At 39.6% G+C, this 5,237-nt stretch overlaps 1 long non-coding RNA gene across 1 annotated transcript; it reads left to right on the forward strand.

The window, feature by feature from the left end:
• The first annotated feature begins 1,461 nt into the window (after window positions 1-1,461).
• Window positions 1,462-3,857, forward strand: LOC130157888 (uncharacterized). Its single transcript, XR_008825085.1, has 4 exons — window positions 1,462-1,548; window positions 1,660-1,761; window positions 1,858-1,996; window positions 3,773-3,857. It is a non-coding gene; the product is annotated as an uncharacterized LOC130157888 (long non-coding RNA).
• Window positions 3,858-5,237: the final 1,380 nt, after the last annotated feature.

Consider the following 5,237-nt stretch of genomic DNA (forward strand, 5'->3'; position numbering starts at 1 on the left):
CTGCTATTAGAAGTAAAAAAGACATTGTAAAATGTGGAAGATACAGCCAGATGAAGAATACAGAAAAAGGAATTAATGCTATCAAGTAAAAACATATTATTTTTTTTTTCCTCCTTGGCATGAAGTACAACTTGCTATAAGTATAAAGACTATTAATAAAAACTTTTTTCAAACATACTGGAAGCCAGAAGCCTGCCTGAAAGTTTCTGAAACCAACAGATCAAAAAGATATAAACACCTAAGCAGATAAGCCCGTTTCAGAAAAGCTAACGAATTCTTTCCATTTGTGTGCAGTACAGAGGAGGTCAGGCAGGTTCACCAGCTAAGTCAGTCTGCCCGAAGAACTGCCTCAAACTGAAGTGTTAAAGAGGTGGCTCTTTCCCAGCACTGCAAAATGAGTAGCCATAAATTGCCAAGACCAGAGTATTCACCCTGGAGTTCTAAGGGAACTCCTAATATGAAATTTTGCCAAGCTACTACAGTACTTAAGTCGTCACGTAAATTGCCCTCACTTGCAGAGGAGTGCAGTGGGAAAATGTCTCACAAATCTTGTGAAATCAAGGATGTTCTTGCAAGTAACAGACCAAGGATTTTAATGTCTGCTTATGCAGGCCAGTAAGATATAAAGGTCCAAATCAATAGATACTTTGATAAATATGATTTCACGAGGAAGAGTCAATGAGCTTTCCGAACGCAAAGTGATGCCTAGGTAAATCCCTCAGAATGCCCTGAAGAATTCACTGTGTTAATACAGGTAACCCACGGCCCATGCTGAGCTAGGATTTTCCCCCAGAGATGCTGGCTTAGATTTCAGAATGGTTTTGACAGCCACTACCTTTCTATGGGCTCTCTGCCTTTGCTAAGGGATAAAGCAGTGTCTTTCAAGAACTAGTAAGTTGTTAAATGACAGAAAGATTTAGTTTTGAGGTTGAAAGTAGTTATAAGAAGTATCCTCCAAGAATCTACACTGGGACCTGTGCTATTCAACATTCTCTTAAACAACCTGAAAAGGTAAAATGGGGAGAGAAACAAAGCAAGAGCGTTTGCTGATAATTTAAAAAAAAAAAAAAAAAAACACCAAACAAAAAAAAAACCCACCTCATTCTGGATACTTAAAACTTTAGTCTAATGATGAAGGATCACAAATTTCCCAGTCTTAGCCAATTAGGTCACTAGAAGGAAAACAGAATTTAATGAATTTAATGTCAATAAAAAGAAAGTAATGCATCTGGGGAAAAGAAGCCTTGAGCATTCCTGTGCGGTGATCATCTCTCTTTTTGTTGTTTTTATTCATATCTGTTAATCAAATTTTGCTGCAGGTAACACCTAAAATAGCAGATAGATTACCAGAAAGTAACTAAAATACCTAGGCAAGTATTAGGAATATTTTTTTTTTTTCCATAAAGATGTAGAAAGCTTCTTCTATTCAAAATCCACTATTCACATGTTGCACATTATATTCAATTCAATATTCTCTTTTCTGTTTTATTCTCCCTTATATCAGAAAGGGAACAGAAGAATGAGAAAAGGAATTGGAGCGCATTTCAGGTAGGGGATAGCCCAGTATGTGCCTTGCAGGGGGATCGGTTTTGTTTTATTGTTGGTTTGGATTTGGGATGGTTTTTTTGTTAGGTGTTTTTTAAAATACTACTTCCACAGGCATTTATTCCCTCCAGTCATCAGAAGACACCAGGCAAGGGAGATGGGAACTGCCATGAAGAACCAATGCCCCACTTGTAGTTTTCTGGATCATGCACACAGGTATGGCCAAGTCCATAGTTCTAGTCTGCCAAATATGTCTTCCAGAGGGAGGTGGGGTGTGTCAAGAAAGGAATTTCTCCTTTTGTTATTGATCAGGTTCCTATATTAAGGGTTACTGAGCAAACTGAGACAGGAGTTTTGGTACAAGGCCCCCCTCTGACTCCATGCATTTTCAAGCAAATAAATACGCCACATATACTATGAGATTAATAGATTCCACCTGCACTGCATTTAAGTAAGTACCCGCTGCTCTTTGATATCATCCGGAAGTTTAATTATTTCTCAAAACCAATAAATAGCAAGAGATTAATTCTCTTATCATATATTAAGTTTATACAAGTTCTAAAAGCCTCTTTTCACAATAGCAAATTGTTACTTATGACTAGGACAGACAGCCAGAATCCATAGCACTGTGAAAACATCTCTTAACATCTTTTGTGTTGGCTGCACTGCTGGCTTTACTAGGATTCAGGTGGGTTTTTTTTGGTTTGTTTGGTTTGTTTGGTTTGGGTTGTTTTGGTTTTTTTTATATGATGGTGTGGGCAGGGGTTTCTTCTATATATAGAAAGATATTCTGGAAGGTCCTTAGCAATATAAAAACCAATGTGTTTCAAAGGTTACCATCTTTTATACACAAACTGCAACTCATACAGCACAGAGCCAAAAGCAGTTATCACCATCTCCAAACAAACTAGCTCCTGGAGCATTTTGGTGTAAACAAATCAGTGCAAGATACCAGCCAAAAAATCTTGGAAATCACAAGAGTACTGTCCACAAAAGCTCTGGTTCCCTGAACAAGCCCAGCATTTCTAATTCATAAGCATCTTTGGATAAGGAGCATGCATGAAAATCTTAAGTAGAGGAAAGGGAACACAGCCTTAATTTTGGAAAACCACAGCAGTACAGCAGTTACACAGATAGCTTGCACTTCCTCAAATAACTTGGCAGCAGGCTTTCTAGCTGTCCACAAGCAACTACCCCTGAGCCACATCACAGCCCCACCAAATCTCGCTTATCCATGCAGTTCTTCCCAGCCCAAATGACCACCATCAAATGTAGCTGAAATAAAAATCAGGTTTATTATGGTCCTCAGAGACAGTTACAGCTTCATTCCTGCCACATGAGCTCTCTCATAGTGGAGCCAGAAGCACTTAGAAATTTGAGCAAAACCTCAAGTGCTTGGAGCCAACTCCTTTCTTCTCCCAAGTCTCTCAGCAAACCCCCAGCTCAGCCAGGTCCAAGCCACAGCACAGGTACTGTGATTCTCTGAGAGTCTCCGAGAACTTCAGATGAAGTTCTGTAAAGCATCACTTTTCCACACTACCAATAGAGTAAATCAAAATACACCAGAGCTTCTCAAGCGAATCGTTTTGCCAGACTGCATTTTAATTTGTGAATACTACTATTACAGCAGTACAGTAACACAGAATACATCCACCTTAGCTCCCACCCCCTGCACACCAAAAAGAAGAGCAAAAGAAATGGCAAATACAAGTCTTATTGCTAAAACACATCTCAGAGCACTCAAAGCCATGATGACTGAGTTATGAGTCAGAACAGATTTGAAACCTTTATGTTCAGGCACCTCATCAGGGGTCTGGTATGACAGCACAAGAGATGGATGGGGAGGGAGTAACACATAACAACATAATGGCTTTTTGCTGGGAAAGATTTGTTCACCTTTCATGCAATCTTTAGATCTAGATAACCAAAAATGGCCTTTTGCCAGCTCTTTTACAGAGCTGTCTTCACCTGCTGCCCAAAAATGATTACAGCCAGCTCTCTTACACCATAATGCTTACCTACTGGCAAAGCAGGATTACAGGTCAGTAACATCACACATCCTTTGGAGAGGTACTTGGTCCCCCTTTTACCTAGGCAAATGCAGGATGGAGCGCTATGAAGCAGCAGTAAGCCAGGGGCCACAGCTCTTGAACACAAGACACACAAATATAAAATGGGGGTGCCCGACAACAAAAGGAAACTCTTATCTTTTGCCTTTACCTTTCAGCATGCAGCTAGGAAGATGGACACAAGGAAAGTAAAGGTGCCCATTTTCTCCCCAACATACACTTTGTCTGCAGACTATATCTCAAGGTATGACAGAAGTTTCATTCCATAAATACACCTCATTAGGGAAAACCACTTGCAGTTTAGATATCTTCTTAAATATACATAATTCTTTACAAATCAAATAATCAGTGAGCAAGTATCTCTTAGAGATGCTATATAAACAAAAACCTATCCAAAGTAAAAACTTTTTTTATGCTTCCAAAAGAAAACCTGCTCTGCTTGTTCATCTCTCCTTAAACTCCCAAACTATGATATTTATGATTTCAGTTAGAAACCAGCAAGTAGGGCCTTTCACTGCTAAGTCAGTTCGTTTCTGTGGTGGGTGGTACAGCCAAGCTTCCCTAGTTTACACCTGTCCAGAGTTTCCAGGGCCTTCTACTCAAGAGATGAGCACAGCACATACAGCTTATCCTGCCCATTCCAGCTGGAGACCCCAACCACAGAATTGGCCCTTTGCAGGAAGAACACCACAGCTTCCAGGCAGCAGCACCTGAAAGCTGCCATCTGAAGGCACAGTCACATACTGAGCTAGTCCACACAGACAATCAAAAAGATACTCTTTTCCTGTTGGCTAATATTCTTTGGAAGCTTGGAGTATTTGCCCAGGGGACTTCAGAAAGAACAGCAGTAGTACAGATTACCTCAGCCCAACTCCAAGCAAAGTATCAAAGACTACCTGGGAGGGTTGCTACCAGCCTGGAAAGGCAGCACAACTACTACACTCATTAAAACTCTTGCTTGTTGTCGTAGCTGCGTTCTCATCAGCATCATGCTGAGCATTCAAATGTATAGTAAATTAAAATTGTGTACTGGATTCTGTTCCCAAAGATAGCAGATCAATTGTTTCTGATTTCCACAGCTGTTCACCAAGTTTCTAACCAGAGCACAGATGAGTTGTAAGCTACCAACTGAAACATTTTCCATATGGTATCCAACTACACAGCTTGTATTCTTTTAGTTTGAAGCTGGAATATTTGAATATTATTAGGGTTTCTTTAAGGAACAGCACATAGGAAATAAAAGCCAATTTCCTCAAAAGTTAGGGACAAAAAGCAGTCTAATTAGTCACCTGCCTCAACAAATCTGCATAATTAATTACCACAAGTGTGCATGAAAACATTAGAAGTAATAGACTTCAAGAAGTCCCTACTGTGCTGCATGCTGCTATCGTGTGTGTATAAATATAAACACCATTACTGTGAAGATTGCAAAATCCCCATGTTCACCCATGCTTAACTTCACTCAACCTTTTTTTTCTGAAACTTTCCAGTTTTGGATATTGAGGCAGAACTTTTTCTGGAAAGTCTGAGAAAACTCTTCAGTTTTTCCAGAAATGTGTGGGAGTTAAATTCTCCTGTTAAAAAAAAAAAAAAACAACAACAAAAAAACAACAACCTCAAAAC

The sequence above is a fragment of the Falco biarmicus genome, chromosome 13, assembly GCF_023638135.1.
Source record: "Falco biarmicus isolate bFalBia1 chromosome 13, bFalBia1.pri, whole genome shotgun sequence".
Taxonomy (NCBI): Eukaryota; Metazoa; Chordata; class Aves; order Falconiformes; family Falconidae; genus Falco; species Falco biarmicus.